This window comes from Choloepus didactylus, chromosome 3 (assembly GCF_015220235.1).
Source record: "Choloepus didactylus isolate mChoDid1 chromosome 3, mChoDid1.pri, whole genome shotgun sequence".
NCBI classification, from domain to species: Eukaryota; Metazoa; Chordata; class Mammalia; order Pilosa; family Megalonychidae; genus Choloepus; species Choloepus didactylus.
The window spans coordinates 185,199,264-185,219,463 of record NC_051309.1 but is presented as its reverse complement, the minus strand read 5'-3'; positions in this window follow the sequence as shown (position 1 = coordinate 185,219,463).

The following is a 20,200-nucleotide window of genomic DNA, read 5'->3' as shown; positions in this document are numbered from 1 at the left end:
GATTCTAAAGGGAGCCCTACAGACAGAGAAACAAAGACAGGACAGAGAGACTTGGAGAAAGGTTCAGTACTAAAGAGATTCGGTATGGGTACAATAAAGGATATTAATAGAGAGAGGGAAAAATATGGCAAACATAATCCAAAGGATAAGATGGCCGATTCAAGAAATGCCTTCACGGTTTTAACGTTGAATGTAAATGGATTAAACTCCCCAATTAAAAGATATAGATTCGCAGAATGGATCAAAAAAAATGAACCATCAATATGTTGCATACAAGAGACTCATCTTAGACACAGGGACACAAAGAAACTGAAAGTGAAAGGATGGAAAAAAATATTTCATGCAAGCTACAGCCAAAAGAAAGCAGGTGTAGCAATATTAATCTCAGATAAAATAGACTTCAAATGCAGGGATGTTTTGAGAGACAAAGAAGGCCACTACATACTAATAAAAGGGGCAATTCAGCAAGAAGAAATAACAATCGTAAATGTCTATGCACCCAATCAAGGTGCCACAAAATACATGAGAGAAACATTGGCAAAACTAAAGGAAGCAATTGATGTTTCCACAATAATTGTGGGAGACTTCAACACATCACTCTCTCCTATAGATAGATCAACCAGACAGAAGACCAATAAGGAAATTGAAAACCTAAACAATCTGATAAATGAATTAGATTTAACAGACATCTACAGGACACTACATCCCAAATCCACAGGATACACATACTTTTCTAGTGCTCACGGAACTTTCTCCAGAATAGATCATATGCTGGGACATAAAACAAGCCTCAATAAATTTAAAAAGATTGAAATTATTCAAAGCACATTCTCTGACCACAATGGAATACAATTAGAAGTCAATAACCATCAGAGACTTAGAAAATTCACAAATACCTGGAGGTTAAACAACACACTCCTAAACAATCAGTGGGTTAAAGAAGAAATAGCAAGAGAAATTGCTAAATATATAGAGACGAATGAAAATGAGAACACAACATACCAAAACCTATGGGATGCAGCAAAAGCAGTGCTAAGGGGGAAATTTATAGCACTAAACGCATATATTAAAAAGGAAGAAAGAGCCAAAATCAAAGAACTAATGGATCAACTGAAGAAGCTAGAAAATGAACAGCAAACCAATCCTAAACCAAGTACAAGAAAAGAAATAACAAGGATTAAAGCAGAAATAAATGACGTAGAGAACAAAAAAACAATAGAAAGGATAAATATCACCAAAAGTTGGTTCTTTGAGAAGATCAACAAGATTGACAAGCCCCTAGCTAGACTGACAAAATCAAAAAGAGAGAAGACCCATATAAACAAAATAATGAATGAAAAAGGTGACATAACTGCAGATCCTGAAGAAATTAAAAAAATTATAAGAGGATATTATGAACAACTGTATGGCAACAAACTGGATAATGTAGAAGAAATGGACAATTTCCTGGAAACATATGAACAACCTAGACTGACCAGAGAAGAAATAGAAGACCTCAACCAACCCATCACAAGCAAAGAGATCCAATCAGTCATCAAAAATCTTCCCACAAATAAATGCCCAGGGCCAGATGGCTTCACAGGGGAATTCTACCAAACTTTCCAGAAAGAACTGACACCAATCTTACTCAAACTCTTTCAAAACATTGAAAAAAATGGAACACTACCTAACTCATTTTATGAAGCTAACATCAATCTAATACCAAAACCAGGCAAAGATGCTACAAAAAAGGAAAACTACCGGCCAATCTCCCTAATGAATATAGATGCAAAAATCCTCAACAAAATACTTGCAAATCGAATCCAAAGACACATCAAAAAAATCATACACCATGACCAAGTGGGGTTCATTCCAGGCATGCAAGGATGGTTCAACATAAGAAAAACAATCAATGTATTACAACACATTAAAAACTCGAAAGGGAAAAATCAATTGATCATCTCAATAGATGCTGAAAAAAGCATTTGACAAAATCCAACATCCGTTTTTGATAAAAACACTTCAAAAGGTAGGAATTGAAGGAAACTTCCTCAACATGATAAAGAGCATATATGAAAAACCCACAGCCAGCATAGTACTCAATGGTGAGAGACTGAAAGCCTTCCCTCTAAGATCAGGAACAAGACAAGGATGCCCGCTGTCACCACTGTTATTCAACATTGTGCTGGAAGTGCTAGCCAGGGCAATCCGGCAAGACAAAGAAATAAAAGGCATCCAAATTGGAAAAGAAGAAGTAAAACTGTCATTGTTTGCAGATGATATGATCTTATATCTAGAAAACCCTGAGAAATCAACGATACACCTACTAGAGCTAATAAACAAATTTAGCAAAGTAGCGGGATACAAGATTAATGCACATAAGTCAGTAATGTTTCTATATGCTAGAAATGAACAAACTGAAGAGACACTCAAGAAAAAGATACCATTTTCAATAGCAACTAAAAAAATCAAGTACCTAGGAATAAACTTAACCAAAGATGTAAAAGACCTATACAAAGAAAACTACATAACTCTACTAAAAGAAATAGAAGGGGACCTTAAAAGATGGAAAAATATTCCATGTTCATGGATAGGAAGGCTAAATGTCATTAAGATGTCAATTCTACCCAAACTCATCTACAGATTCAATGCAACCCCAATCAAAATTCCAACAACCTACTTTGCAGACTTGGAAAAGCTAGTTATCAAATTTATTTGGAAAGGGAAGATGCCTCGAATTGCTAAAGACACTTTAAAAAAGAAAAACGAAGTGGGAGGACTTACACTCCCTGACTTTGAAGCTTATTATAAAGCCACAGTTGCCAAAACAGCATGGTACTGGCACAAAGATAGACATATAGATCAATGGAATCGAATTGAGAATTCAGAGATAGACCCTCAGATCTATGGCCGACTGATCTTTGATAAGGCCCCCAAAGTCACCGAACTGAGCCATAATGGTCTTTTCAACAAATGGGGCTGGGAGAGTTGGATATCCATATCCAAAAGAATGAAAGAGGACCCCTACCTCACCCCCTACACAAAAATTAACTCAAAATGGACCAAAGATCTCAATATAAAAGAAAGTACCATTAAACTCCTAGAAGATAATGTAGGAAAACATCTTCAAGACCTTGTATTAGGAGGCCACTTCCTAGACTTTACACCCAAAGCACAAGCAACAAAAGAGAAAATAGAGAAATGGGAACTCCTCAAGCTTAGAAGTTTCTGCACCTCAAAGGAATTTCTCAAAAAGGTAAAGAGGCAGCCAACTCAATGGGAAAAAATTTTTGGAAACCATGTATCTGACAAAAGACTGATATCTTGCATATACAAGGAAATCCTACAACTCAATGACAATAGTACAGACAGCCCAATTATAAAATGGGCAAAAGATATGAAAAGACAGTTCTCTGAAGAGGAAATACAAATGGCCAAGAAACACATGAAAAAATGTTCAGCTTCACTAGCTATTAGAGAGATGCAAATTAAGACCACAATGAGATACCATCTAACACCGGTTAGAATGGCTGCCATTAAACAAACAGGAAACTACAAATGCTGGAGGGGATGTGGAGAAATTGGAACTCTTATTCATTGTTGGTGGGACTGTATAATGGTTCAGCCACTCTGGAAGTCAGTCTGGCAGTTCCTTAGAAAACTAGAGATAGAGCTACCATTCGATCCAGCGATTGCACTTCTCGGGATATACCCGGAAGATCGGAAAGCAGTGACACGAACAGATATCTGCACGCCAATGTTCATAGCAGCATTATTCACAATTGCCAAGAGATGGAAACAACCCAAATGTCCATCAACAGATGAGTGGATAAATAAAATGTGGTATATACACACGATGGAATACTACGCGGCAGTAAGAAGGAACGATCTGGTGAAACATATGACAACATGGATGAACCTTGAAGACATAATGCTGAGCGAAATAAGCCAGGCACAAAAAGAGAAATATTATATGCTACCACTAATGTGAACTTTGAAAAATGTAAAACAAATGGTTTATAATGTAGAATGTAGGGGAACTAGCAGTAGAGAGCAATTAAGGAAGGGGGAACAATAATCCAAGAAGAACGGATAAGCTATTTAACGTTCTGGGGATGCCCAGAAATGACTATGGTCTGTTAATTTCTGATGGATGTAGTAGGAACAAGTTCACTGAAATGTTGCTATATTAGGTAACTTTCTTGGGGTAAAGTAGGAACATGTTGGAAGTTAAGCAGTTATCTTAGGTTAGTTGTCTTTTTCTTACTCCCTTGCTATGGTCTCTTTGAAATGTTCTTTTATTGTATGTTTGTTTTCTTTTTAACTTTTTTTTTCATACAGTTGATTTCAAAAAAGAAGGGAAAGTTAAAAAAAAAAAAAAAAAAGAAAAAAGACAAACAAGGAAAAAAAAAAAAAAAAAAAAGATGTAGTGCCCCCTTGAGGAGCCTGTGGAGAATGCAGGGGTATTCGCCTACCCCACCTCCATGGTTGCTAACATGACCACAGACATAGGGGACTGGTGGTTTGATGGGTTGAGCCCTCTACCATAAGTTTTACCCTTGGGAAGACGGTTGCTGCAAAGGAGAGGCTAGGCCTCCCTGTATTTGTGCCTAAGAGTCTCCTCCTGAATGCCTCTTTGTTGCTCAGATGTGGCCCTCTCTCTCTGGCTAAGCCAACTTGAAAGGTGAAATCACTGCCCTCCCCCCTACGTGGGATCAGACACCCAGGGAAGTGAATCTCCCTGGCAACGTGGAATATGACTCCCGGGGAGGAATGTAGACCCGGCATCGTGGGATGGAGAACATCTTCTTGACCAAAAGGGGGATGTGAAAGGAAATGAAATAAGCTTCAGTGGCAGAGAGATTCCAAAACGAGCCGAGAGATCACTCTGGTGGGCACTCTTACGCACACTTTAGACAAACTTTTTTAGGTTCTAAAGAATTGGGGTAGCTGGTGGTGGAAAAAAAAAAAAAAAAAAAAGAAACAATGGAAATGGTATCTGAGATGGTTAAGTTCATGTGTCAACCTACATAAAGGATGGTGTTGAGTTGCTTGGTCAAGCAATCACTGGTCTGACTGTCACTTTGAGTGTATGTCATACATGGATTTGCCTCTATAATCAATTGATTTCATCTGCAGCTGGTTGCATCCACATCAACAAAGGAGACTGCCCTCAGAAATGTGGAGTCTCCTCATCCACTCAGTTGGAGGTCTTAAAAGCTGGAATTAAGGATTAAAAAAGTCACAAAGAAAAATTTCTGCAACTACTTCAGCCAGCCAGCTTCTCCTGGGGACTGCAACTTCACCTTAATCAGAGTTGCCAGCTTGCAGCCTCCCCATGAGGTTTGGACATGCCAGATTTCAGAATCACTTTTTATCAGTGTTTCCAGCTTGTGGCCTGCCCTATAAAATTTGGACTTTCCAACCCCCATGGTCATATGAGCTATTTCCTATAACAAATCTTTAGATATAGATACAGATATAGATATAGATAAGATGGATATATATCCTGGTGGCTCTGTTCCTCTGGAAAACCCTGACCAATACAGTATCACAGATACACAGGCAAATAATTTTGACAAAGGTACCAGTCAAATGCGGAAAGGAAAATCTTTTCAACGAATAGTGCCAGAACAACTGGATATCCATAACAAAGAAAATGAACCTCAATTCCCACCTCATACCACCTAAAATTTTTATTTGAGGCAGATCATAGGCCAAAACTAAAAGTTAAAACTATAAAACTTCTGGGGGAAAAAATATAGAAGAAAAGCTTTATAACCTTAAGGTTAAAAAGCTATGGATAGCTTTTTCATGAATATTAAAATATATATTCCAAAGGTAGCATTAAGAAAATGAACAGAAAACCTCAAACTTGGCAAATATATTCATAATGGATATATCCAACAGCGAACTGACATATAGGATATGTAAGTAATTCCTATAACAGAGCAAAAATGATAAAAGACTTTAACAGACACTTCAAAAACAAAAATACAAGAAAGGCCAGTAAACTCCTGAAAAAAAATAAAGCTTAACATTATAAGCCATCAGAAACAGGTAAATTAAAACCATAGTGAGATGCCACTACACACACACATACACAGACACTAGAATGGGTAAATGATAAAAACCAACGAAATGAAACTCGACAGAACTCTCATTCATTGCTTGAGGGCAGTTCAGGAATTCAAATCAATCAATATCATTCACCATACTGGCAGACTGTAAGGATAATCAATTTATTATCTCAATAGATTCTTGAAAAGCATTTAAGAAAATTCAGAACCCATTCATGATAAAGTATCTTACTAAACTAGGAAAAGAAGGAAACTTCTTCAACCTGAAAATAAGCATTAACAACTACAAACAACTACAATTATAAACAACTACAAATAACAACAATGTTTAATGGTTAAGCATCGGTTCCTTTTCCCCTAGACTGCATACAAAGCAAGACAAGTTTTTGCCACATCAATTCAACACTGTACTGAAGATTCAAGCTGGTTGGGATAAGGTAAGAAAAAGAATTATAAGTAACAGAGATTGGAAAAGAAGAAATAAAACTATATTATTTGCAAATGACATGATCACCTCTACAGAAATCCTAAGGAATCTATTTTTAAAAAAGCTGTATGGCTAATGAATAGATTTATCATGGTTGTAAAAACTAAAAAATCATGAAAAAGAATAAGAAACCTGAAGAATTTTAACTACCTTATTCAAAGTTTATTATAAAGCTACAATAACTAATACAGGGTGGTATTATAATCATTGTACTAAACCTATAAAGGAAGAAGATAGATCTAGGGTGTGCTCTTAGCAGGCTACCAACTCGGAGACTGAATGGTAAAAAAAATACTACTATCAATCTATTAGGGCCAATATCAAAGAATGGTTTAAAACAAGTGAGGTTACATGTCTCTTCTGTAATAGGATCAACCGTGTTGATGAATCCTCCCTTCTTCACTTTAAACACATCAAGGAATAATATTTAACTAACCTTACTCTGAGTCTTATTATAGATTTTAGAATCACTGCTGGCTATTTGATGCAAAAATAGAGGAGAAATTATTGCTGTTGACTCAAGCAGTTAACTGGGAGTTAATGGATGTCATTTTGCTAGTTCAATTACTCATTTGTTGACATTAGAATATAATTGAAACATTTTTTAGTCCACTTTTAATGGTCAGTTCCAGATCCCTGTTCTAGCACAGTGTGCTGGATGTAATTTGAGATCTTTTCTCACTACATTGCAAATCTAAATAGTTGATTTGTTTCTAATGTTAATTTCCAGTAAGTCCTCAATTGGGCAGTTGTCTTCAAGTGCTTTTTCCTACCTTTTTGTCCTTAACCAATATCTAAATATAAATGGACTTGAATATTTCCATTTTCCTCATTTTCTGAATGATGTAAATTTATTTTTCAACAAGTATCTGAGAGTTTCTTCTTTCGGATTGCACTTACAGAAAGATTTGACACTAAGATAAGGAATACTTTATAAGAGAATGAAGTATACGTTATCAAAAACAATGCCAAAACAAAGCAAACCTGTTGATAATTCTGGATGATGTCACTGTTAGTGAGATATAGAATTGTGCATACCCAAGCCTGCTATCACAGCAGCACCCTAGTGGCAGTATTAAATCATAACAGATAAGTGGAGCATGGAATAGGGAGACAGAGCTGAGTCATTCTAACCCTCCTCCTTTTGAAGAATTGGGTCAAAGATAGCTCCTAATGATTAGCCATAAGGAAGGATGATTAGTAGTAATTTCAATAATGACTTAGTTACATATTTATTATATTTATATTAAAAGTAAAACATGATTTTAAGTGTCAGGAACGTGGACTCAAATACAATGAAAAAATCCTTGCCCTCATGAATTTTCATTCTAATGGGGAGATAAGTAATAGACATATAAACAGATAAATAATATGTCAGTTACAACAAGTGCTGTGAAGAAAAGTAGGACACGGAAAGAGGAGGTGACCTTGAGCAAAAAGTGGAAGGAGATGAAAGAGTAAGTGATATGCATATATGAAAGAGGATTACTCTAAGCAGAGGGAGCAGCTCCTGCAAATGCCTGCCATAGGAGAATGTCTGGCATGTGTGAGAAAGAACCAGGAGACCAGTATCACAGGGACAGTGGGAGAAGGTGAAACTGGACCAATACCCAGTGTCAGATCATGTTTGCCTCAAAAGACTTGAGAAGAAGTTTGAATTTTATCCAAGTCAGGTGGTAAATCATTGATTGAGAGTAAGTGAGTAAAAGATTTATTTTTCATTCCTTTTACTTTGCCCATAATTCTGTTTACACAATGTCTGAAAGAAGCAAATTTATAGGTCTAAACTAATCATATTTATAGTTTGGTCCCCAAACTTGGTGAACATTATCTTTTGTATCTCAAGTACATATCTGGTTAAATTTATTATAATCCCAGACATTAAATTATAATTAAGTTGGCAAGTCTATCTTTCTGCTTGTTTGTGAGCTACCTGAACATAAAATCTTTATATATTTTATTCCAGAACTCAGTAGGACTGTAACTGTTTTTTTAATTGATAAGATGCTAGTGAACACAGCCTTTTAGTGTAACCTTTTGTGTTTCCCCCATATTCTCACATCTCTCCTTTCTCCCTAAAGATATAAGGTCACTGGTGGTAAAACCAGATTAATCTAGTCTTTGTCATGTTTTCCACAAAAACTGAGCCTACCAACTCAAAAGGTAACTGAGATCATTCAGGTTCATGGGTATTGTCTACTCATTTTATTATTTAACAAAATAATAGAAGCATACAATTTCCATGAAGGTGTTGTTTTCTAGAACAAGTTTGTTAATTACCACCCAATAAACTAGCCGACTTTAAGAACCCATTGTTGCAAGTGAGAGATGTCATTTAAAGATATCAAACTAGATTAGTTGACCTTTCAAAAATACTAGAAGACTGTTGCCATTCTCACATTCAAATTTCCTAAATGTCAGACAAAAGTAAATGCCAAATATGAAAAATTAAAAATAGTAGGAAAACATACGCTATTTATAATTCTTAAAGGACAAGCATTATCTTTGCATCAATTTGTTATGTGATTAAAATCTCAGGAAATCATTTGGCAGTGTTAAACACCGGGCAATATTTTATTCTTTAAAATCTTTTATTAAATTCATTTATTTTCTACATGTACATATATCCCTACTTACTTTATTTCATATTTAATTGTTGTATTCTTATTAAATCGAATAAGGAATATAAATTATCTACGGTTCACAATATAGATAATTCCAGACAAACAGGACCAATAGGATGCATGTATATATAAAGAAACTTACTATAAGGAATTGGCTCACATGATTGTGAGGGCTGCAAGTTCAAATTCGATATCACAGGTTGGAGGATGGAAATTCTGGCAGGAGTGATACTGAAGTCTGTAGTCCAAGTCTGTAGGGAAGGCCAGGGAAGAGTGGAGGATGCAGTCTCCAGACAGAATTCTTTGTAATTCTGGAACCCTCAATTCTTTGCTTTTTATGGCCTCCAACTGATTGGATGAGGCCCAGCCACATTATTGAGGGTAAAGCTCTTTATTCAAAGTCATATGAATATAGATGCTAATCCCATCTACACAGTATCCCCACAGTAACAATTAAGCCAGTGTTTGACCAAAAAACTGGATACTATAACCTAGCCAAGATGGCACATAAAATTAGCCATCACACACAGTTTTTAAAATGTTTTAATACTTACGTTTACTATGAAAAGACAAAGGAGAACATGCAGCTTCTATAAATAATAAACCACAAGAGAAATTTTCTTACCTTCTGACTATTAATAACAGAAGCTATAAAAATGAACTCCCCTGTGTATTATTCAATTCAATAACATATGTTCAATTGTTTTTCCTTGATCATTTACCCCAGGAATTCCTTCTTCTAAGTTTAAGCTATTTAATTAAATCATGCAACAAACTTATTTAGACTATTTACTGTGTCTTCTGCTAGATGATAGGAGTAAACATAAAGTTTAAGAGACATGTGGAATCTTGTATCCCAGCTTTCCAAATTCTGAAAATCATACGCTTGAAAGATATATTGCTATTCTATATGTTTTCTAGAATTATCATCCTATTATGGTTTGAAGCTGTATGTACTACAGAAAGACATATTCTTAAATCTAATCCATTCCTGTAGGTGTAAACCAACTGTAAGTATGACCCTTAGACGAGGTAAGTTCTGTTACGGTGTGGCCCTCCTCAAGCAGTATGGGTCTTAATCCTGTTACTGGAGTCCTTTATAAGCAGCATGAAATCCAGACATAGGGAGACAAAGCCACAGGAAGCAAGAAGCTGAACATCAGTGGAATCCAGAAGAGAACAGAGAGACCAGGAAATGCTGCCCTGTGCCTGGCCATGTGACAAGCTGAGGACCAAAGATGGCCAACAGCCAGTCCCAGGATGCCACAATCTTTGGGAAGAAGCATCGCCTTGATGATGCCTTGATTTGAATTTTTTCCCAACCTCAAACCATCAGTGAATAAATTCCCATTGGTTAAGCCTACCCATTTCATGTTATTTACTTTAGCAACCCAAGAAACCCAGAGCAATTCATAAATGAACAAAAAACCAGTAAATAACCTGGAATAACAGCAGGGAGACAAACGTGACTGTCCACTCATCAAACACCAACCTGAATTGGGAGGAATGCCTGAGATCACAGCATAAAATCTGTAAGTAAAACTGCGGACCCGTGCTGAGAGCAGAGAACCTAGAGCCGAGAGCCCCTCCCTCATAGAAGGCGTGCCATGCACTCTCTCAGCCCAGCACCAAGTGAGGTTTTAATATTAACTGCTCAATACAGACAGCGAATCCTCAACAAGCAGACAGAGGCTTTTGGTGACAACTGACCTTGGGAGAATCGAGGGACATATCTGTCTCAGGATAGGGAGCCCAGAGGATTGGGTGCTATCTCTGGCTGACAGGTGAACCTGGGAGTTTTTCTGTCCCTCTCTCTCTCTCTGTGGAGAAAACCTCAGCTGTTCTCAGCCTGCAAGGCATTGCAGTAAAGACAGCCTCAGACATTCTGCATTCTGAAACGAGCTGAGAGCCCTGCGGCACAGCCCAGCGGCTCAGGGCTTCCTTTGAGGGATGGCGCACACTGGTGATGTAGCATGGCATTCCCTCGGCTGAGCTCCTGGAGGATTGCAGCTGGGAGGGGAGACCTGCTTGGAGAACCCAGGGGCTCTACGCCAAGTCCAGTGGTTTGTGGATCAGTGAGAGAGTCTGCGGCTGAAATGAAATGAAGGCTTAGACTCTTGCAGTGGCCTTGAATCTCCTGGAATCTGGGGGATTTGAACATTAGAACTGCCCTTCCTCCCTGGCCAACCATACACACGTCCCACATTCAGGGTGGATGGCTCCAGCAACACACCCAAACTGAGTTCTCCAACTGAACCCACAAGAATCATTTCCCCACACACTGTGTGAACAAGGTTGAGAAGTGACATGAGGGATATAGGTGACTCACAGACACCATCTGCTAGTTAGTTAGACAAAGTGTACATCACCAAACTGTCTCTGAAAAATTAGATCAAGATCCTTTCTTTTTGTTACAACTTGAAAGAACCCTATCAAGCAAAACAAATGCCAAGAGGCCAAAAACAACAGAAAATCTTAATGCATATGATAAAACCAGACAATATGGAGAATCCAACTCCAAACACACAAATCAAGATTTCAGAAGAAACACTGTACTTCACATGATTAATCAAAGAACTACAATCGAGGAATGAAAACATGGCAAAGGATTTAAAGGACATCAAGAAGACCATGGCCCAAAATATAAGCGACATAAAGAAGACCCTAGAAGAGCATAAAGAAGACATTGCAAGAGTAAATAAAAAAAATAGAAGATCTTATGGAAATAAAAGAAACTATTGGCCAAATTAAAAAGACTCTGGATATTCACAATACAAGACTAGAGGAAGCTGAACAACATCTCAGTGTCCTAGAAGTCCACAGAACAGAAAATGAAAGAACAAAAGAAAGAATGGAGAAAAAAAAATAAAAAAATAAAAATGGATCTCAGGGATATGATAGATAAAATAAAACATCCAAACTTAAGACTCATTGGTGTCCCAGAAGGGGAAGAGAAGGGTAAAGGTCTAGAAAGAGTATTCAAAGAAGTTGTTGGGGAAAACTTCCCCAACCTTATACACAATATAAATACACAAAGCATAAATGCCCAGCGAACTCCAAATAGAATAAATCCAAATAAACCCACCCCAAGACATATTCTGATCAGACTGTCAAATACTGAATAGAAGGAGCAAGTTCTGAAAGCAGCAAGAGAAAAGCAATTCACCACATACAAAGGAAACAACATAAGACTAAGTAGTGACTACTCAGAGGCCACCATGGAGGTGAGAAGGCAGTGGCATGACACATTTAAAATTCTGAGACAGAAAAATTTCCAACCAAGAATACTTTATCCAGCAAAACTCTCCTTCAAATTTGAGGGAGAGCTTAAATTTTTCACAGACAAACAAATGCTGAGAGACTTTGCCAACAAAAGACCTGCCCTACTTGAGATTCTAAAGGGAGCCCTACCAACAGAGAGACAAAGAAAGGAGAAAAGAGATATAGAGAATTTTAACAGACATATATAGTACCTTACATCCCAAATCACCAGGACACTCATTTTTCTCTAGTGATCACAGATCTTTCTCCAGAAGGGACCATAAGCTGGGACATAAAACAAGCCTCAAGAAATTAAAAAAAAAAAAAAAATTGAATATACTCAAAGCACATTCTCCAACCACAATGGAATACAAATAGAAGTCAATAATTTTTGAACTGTAACTCCACTATTTACTTCCTACATGATAAAAAATACACAAACTCTAAGGACAAATCAGTGGTTTTGAACCCAATGTAAAATATGTAATTTTAGACAACTACATAAAGGTGGGGGAATGAAGGAGTATAGGAACATAGTTTATGTGCCCTATTGAAGTGAAGGTGGTATCAAAGACAAACAAGATTGACAGGGATTTAAGAGGTTAATTTTAAGCCCCACAGTAAACACAAAGAAACTATCAGAGAATATAACCATAGAGATGAAAAGTAGAGTTTGGGTTAAGAGAAATGGGGGAAGGGGCAATGGGGAATTAAGAAATGAGTGTAGGGTTGCTGTTTGAGGTGAAGGGAAATTTCTAGTAATGGATGGTGGGAAAGAGCATTACAACATTCTAAATGTGATTAATCCCACTAATGAAAGGCTAGGGAGGGGGTGGAATGGGAGGATTTAGGCTGTATATACGTTTCCACAGCTGAAAAAACAAAAACAAAAAAAAGACAGTCTAACTAGATGACAATTGAATGCTAAGGATGAACTTGGATGGGATTGGAGGATAGAGGACGGGTGGCTCAAAGGGACACAGTGGAGACATAAGGAAAAGGAAATATAGAATGTAAGCATTGTATCATTGTCGAATCTCTTATACTTCTTAGCTGTGCTTAATGGAATTACATAAAAGAATGTTCTTGTTCATGGGAAGTATATACGTGAATTATAGTGCATGTTCAAGGATGTGAGCAGCTAACTCACATATGTTCAGAAGAGAGAGCAATAGATGACGGATGATAGATAGGGAGGGAAAGAAATAGCGATGTGACAGCATGTTAAAGTTGGTGGATTGAGCTATCGGGGGAGGGGGGTCAGGGTATGATGGAATTCTGTGTATGGGGCTAGTATTGTTTTTGCAACTATTCATGTAACTTTGAATTTATTTCAAAATTAAAAAAACTCATTTCCATAGAAACTTTAGAAAGAACTTGTCAATTTCTACAGGAATAAAGACTGTTCAGATTTTAGGATTGTATTGAATCAATATTATCAAGTTTGGGAGAACTGATATCACAATAAGGAAGGACGTAATGAATTCCATGGCAACAAATAAGAGATATATCCCTGCTTAGGAAGTTAATTGAGGTTCTTGGAGAAGTAAGCCAAGAAAGCAGAAGAGTAAACTGTACCCAACTCAGAAGAGCAGTGAAGGAAGATACTTGTGTCACAAATGAGTGGAAGTCATAGAGAATATCCTGTCCAGATTGTAACAAGATAGAGAGCTTGAGGAGGAGGGCTTGTGGGACACAAAGAATACCCAAATAATAGATAGTTAAACTGAAAAGTTGAATGACATTGTGCCCCTGGCAAAGGTCAGGGATCTTTTTTTTTTTTTTAATGTAAGGGAACTGTAAGTTGCATAAAAGTGAAACTTTTAACAAGAAAATAATTTTTCAAATGAGATAACTGTTCCAAATAAGAATATAAAGTCAATGGAATTCAACCATCAAAATGAATTAATTCCAGTAAAATACAGAATGAAATTGGAGGATATTAGAGTTATGGCAAGAAATATATGCATCTTTATTAACCAAAGGATTAAAGTAAAAAGCATGCTTAAAAACTCCAAGAAAAAATAGTAAGCAGGCAACATGTAAGAAATGCACACAACAAAGAGAAAGCCTTCAAATATGTGTTGTGATTGGAGCTACTCATAAACACATATATAAAAATAGCATAGGAACACATTCATAGGATTGATAAATATAAAATAATAGTCACCTCGCTGGAGGAGCGAGATAGATGGGATCAGAAAGGGTTATATTGAGTGTCTTTAATTTCTGTTAATATTTTAGACCTTCAGATGAATGGAGAGTACGTGGGTGTTCTTTGTTCTGTATACTGTTCTCACTTTTTTGTAGGCTTGAAATATTTCATAATATTATTTTGAAGGGTAAAATTAATAAGGTATAAAAATACATGTTTGAGTGACTATGTAAGTCTCCATTTATCCAATGAAGACAAAACTATTCCCCAAAGATGAAAGAGTCTTCTTTTACCCAGATACATTTACTTGTGCAGATGGTATGCTAGAAAGAATATTTTCATTAGTAAAGACACTGACACTTAACAAGAGCTTGATTCACTGATTTATTGAGTTAATGCGAGGTCTAAAGACTAAATTTAACTATACCTGGTTCTGGTTCATGTAGCAGACTTTTTTTTATCATTTGTGATTTCTTCCCAAAGAGGTTTGTGTCAAATTTTACTATGACAGCTATATCTTCAATGTAGCCTCTAACCTCTATGATTAACAGAATTTCTTGGAATGAGAACACTTTTTTTTAGGAAACAGTGTTAGTTGATAGCATATGTGACAAATACTTTTCACTTGAAGTGCGAATGACATTATGTATTTTCGCTTTCCATTCCTTGTTCCCAAAATGTCAGAAAAAGTCACAAGAACTTTTGGGGATGCTATTTACCATTACCTATTTAACTTTGGCAAAAGACTAAACAAATTGTAAAGAAATTAAAGGACTTGTGACAGTTTCCTAAACATAGATATAATCAGAACTTTAGTCATACCCACAACAAACTTTCACTGTGATTCAGATTTGGCAGGACACATCTCACTGTTGTGAAATCTCTAGGTAAGATTTTAAATCTCTAATGGAAATTAAGAGTAGAGTAGAGTACCCCTACTGGTTTACTGCTCATCAGGAACTGAGTTCTCTTTTTTTAATGTTGCTGAACCTGTAAGAATGAACTCTGAGATAAGGTCAAGGAAAAAGCTTAACAGGTATTGAAAATTATTGAAAACAAATTGTTAATGCAGAGTTCTGTCTAGTCAGGTCAAAGGAGGAGGAAAACTCTCCTGAAATGTGGGTATATTCTTTTCTTTCTCTTCTGTGAAAAGAATTAAACAAAATTGGGTTCCTATGGCTAAGAGACTTAAAACAGAGTTAGGAGGCCATTCAGATACTCTCATGGAAGTCTCCGCCAGATCTCACAAACTGCCAATGTATGCACAGCCTCAAGCAAGAGTTTCTCAAAACCCTGAGAACATCTGGACACCATAAACAAACCACAAGATAAAGAAATCAGTCAACTATCTAACTTGAAGGACATTTAGAACCTCTAGAATATCCACCAAACACAAACAACTGTGTAATCTTTTTCTTTGAAAGCCTTACTTCGAAGCCCCAGGAAGGAACACAATTTGGGTTGTTTTCTGAATCTGTGCTTCCTGAATTGCAATTCTAAGACCCCAAATAAACACCTTTGTTGCCTTGCAGCTTCATTTCTTGTTTCTAGGTCAACACCTGTATGAATTAACTTATGAACTGAGGTTGAATTGAACAATTATTACTCTTTGGTAAAAGCTTTGAATGTCTCAGAGAGAATGTATTTTTGAGAGGAAAGATATCCTCTGGTTTTCACATGTGATTTGCATCAATGGAAGAAAAAGGTCCTGTCTTGCTTTATTGCATATTTAAGTGCCAAGCCATAATCAAATATTCCTTCATTTGGGGGGAGGTCAGCATAGTATGCCCAAGTAGGAAACCTTGACTTTCACAGATGCATAAATCTCTTAATTTGTTGTGAACATGTGTTCCCACTTGAGGAATAAAATTAAATTCTATGGAAATACAGTAAAAACAATAGAGCAATTAAGTAATAATTCAGTTTTTTCCAGAAAATTAAAAAGTTTACATTAAAACCCTTAAAGAAAATGCATATTTCATGTGGAGTCTGATCAGAAAAATAGAATGAACAGAAATTACTGAAAATCTGTAATGTAGGAAGAATGCCTTGATGAATTTCAGTTTTTAAATCCTTGCATGTTCTCTTCTGTCTCAAATAAATCTCCAGGCCACTGGGGGAATCTGTAGGGATCAAAAGGTCAATTATTTCATGTTTGGGAAAAGGGTCAGTTAACCTCTTCCTTTCCTTCCATTTGGCCATAAAACCTAATATTTAAATAGTAATTTAGAAGTTCCCTCGCCTTTTTTTTCTTGTTTGGACTAAGTTGAAGTGTTATCATAAATTAGGCTCTACTTTAAGTTTTGAAGTTCACATCTAATTTTGATTTAAATAGATTTAGAATCCCTGCTGTGTTGTGAATTTAACCAGTGAAAAGGAAAGTGGATTTTTCAAAAGGACATCATGCCAATAATCAGTAGTCATCAAAAGGCTAGAGGTATGAATGGTCTCATGCTGCAGAATATTTTTTTTTTAAGTCCTTTCAGACTGAGAAAAGCCCCAGGGCCAGGACATCTATGAAGACCCAGGGCCTGGGCCCCACCCCCTCCTTTATTACTGAGATACACGCAACTGCCTGTCAGGTGCAACCCCACCAGGAGGGAGAAACATTAAAACTTCCCTCCCCTAATCTCTGTTAGTAACCAAATCACAGGAAACCTTTTTGTAACCAAATCTCAGGAGAGACTCCATTGTCACAAACCTTTATAAGCCTCCCCTCCACCCCCTTGGCACTCCTCTCTCTCTGCAGGATGGCAGAAGGCTGACTTCGCTCTCCCAACCCGCCACCACTGGGAAAAATCACCTCCTGTTTTGTAAGTCCCTAATTAAACTCACAGGTAACTCCATGCCAGGCATGTTCTTTGGTCTTGGGGCTAATCTGGGTTAAAACAACACCTTTCCATTAGGGAATGGTAATTCTTCAAAAATTTATTCTTACAAATTAGAAATGATTTCAAGTTGGGAATATTATCCTAGAAAACCTTTACATTGAAATTGAAAGTAGGTGAAATTCTATGTTAAAGTCAAGAGTTTATTTTTTTAATTTATGCATCTCTCCTGATTAAAAAAATATATTTTATTAAATCAAATAAAGAATAGTATAGTTATCACAGAATATAATAAAAATGTAACTGAAAGCATTTAAAAAACATTTTAATTGTTGTTAGAATTAGGATATTTGTACAAAAAATTAAATGGAAGAAAGTTTAAATTTCTTATATTTGCTTTGATGTCAAAATAGTTACCATTATTAAAATGATATTTAAGGCATGTAGTATAATCTAAATGTGGGCCTGGTAACTAAATTGAGTAATAGTCCAAATAATTAGTATGCTTTACAAATTAGTTCCTATAAGCACTTGGATGATATTTGTGGCACTTTTTTTTACTTTTGAATACTTCGAACGAACAAAGATTTCTACATTTTTCTAGACCTGTAAATCTTTAAAAGTTCAAAGTCAAATACTAATACGTATGCAAATGAAAATTGCTGCTGTAATTCTGGCTAGCAATATATAGGCATTAAGGAAAAATTTAGACAAATCTCAAAACTTGCTCTTTTCCATAATTCTCATATTCTGTAATCATATAATATGCTATCTGAATACACTAAATCTTTCCCAATGAAATTTTAGGACATTTAAAGATTTTCATTAAAATTACACAAACTAGGAGAATCATCATAATTTATATACCATGAGCCTTAGCCCAAGTTTTTCATATAAACTTTTTCAAATAAAAAGAGAAATGAGTATACATTTTTGCATGCATGTAGCTCACATCTGTGTTCTATTTATGTGTCTTGATCGACTGTAAAACAAGGATTTCTTCTAAGGTCTGCCAATAATAATAATAATAAGTAGTGGAATAAATTTATATATTAGGGTATTACCTTATGACATATGCAAATAAATTTTAACATATTTTAAATGTTAAATTTAAAAGATAATATTATTTATTTTAAAATAATGAACAATTTTTATACATACGTAAATTTAAAAGAATTATTTATATATGTATATAAAGAGATGTAATCAAAAACCAATATGTAATCCAAAATGGAATGCTAGAATAAATTCAAATGATCCAACAAACAGCCAGAAACAAGGAAAAGAGAAACAAAAACATTCGGGATGAGCAGAAATAAATAATAAAATGGGCAAACTGGTAGACTTAAATCCAATCATATCAATAATTACATTAAAAAGCAGAGACTGACTAGGTGAATTTAAAAAAACAAAACATTACCATATGCTGCTGCTGAGTAAAACACAATGACCACCTGCATTGGGCATCCTGGGAGGAACCCCTTTCCAAGAAGGGTTCTTCCAGAAGACAAACCATGACCCCACAGGGGCTGTCTGAGAAAATGGAACACACCCTACAGGGTGACAGACAAGCAAAACGTGATAAACCAGTTTCAGTGCGGTAGAGATAGCATATCAGAATGGACAAGCATATCATACACCTAATCAAGTAGTATATCTGTCCTCCACTTTGTAAGATAACCCCCCTAAGTAAAATGGAAATTTAATATCAATCAGAACATTTCTTACTTGCTCACACATTTGGCCTATATGAGCTTCCCCTTTTCACTCCCTCAGCAGAGCTCCCTTCTGCTTTCTGTATAGGATGCTACCCAATTCATCAATCACTCAATAAAGCTGTGAGATCCTAAACTGCATGAAAAGGTTTTTTTGGTTGTTGTTTGTTTGTTTTTTCTTTTAACACTGCCTATAAGAGATGCACTTTAAATATAAGGGCAGGTGAATTGAAAGAAAATAGACAGCAAAAGATATACAATGGAAACTGTATGTGTAAAAAAAAATTGGATATTTTAATATCAGATAGACTTCAAGACTAAGACTATTAACAGAAATAAAAAGGATATTTCATAATGTTAAAAGGGTGAATTAATCAGAAAAAAACATAATTGCCTATATATGCACTTAAAGATATTGTAATGTGTTTAAAAATTAAGCTTTATGAGACTTTACAGGATATAATTAGACATTTAATTTAGATATATTTGATATCTTGAAGTTAGCAAGAAATCATACATGACAGAGAAAAAGAAAGTTGGTAATTAAGATGAAATATTATTGTATCAATTTTCCGTGGCTGTGCTTACAAATTACCACTAACTGGATGACATAAAGAAACAGAAATGTATTCTTTCACGGTTCTGGAGACCAGAAGTCCAAAATCAGCAAATCTGGACTGAAATCAAGGTGTCCACAGGGCTTCGCTCCCTCTGGAGGCTCCTGTGGAGACTCTTCCCTTGCCTCTTCCAGTTCCCAGTAGCTGCTGCACTCTTTGGCTTCTAGTTGCATCACTCCCATCTCTGCGTCTGTCTTCACACCTTCTTCTCTGTATGTGTGTTTAATTTTCTGCTGGAGAAGTCATGACACAGGCTCATTGGTATCTCCCAGCCCTTGCCCACCCCGCCCCCTTTTCTATAGTGCAGCATGTTCCAGTCTCCTTCCATTCCACACCCCAGGAGAGATGTTACGTCTGATGAAAAGGCCCAACAGGCTTTAAACCCAGAAGCCATGAATAAGCAGCCCCAGATGCTTATCAGGGCAGGAATTCTCAGTGGTGGCCCCACCTCACC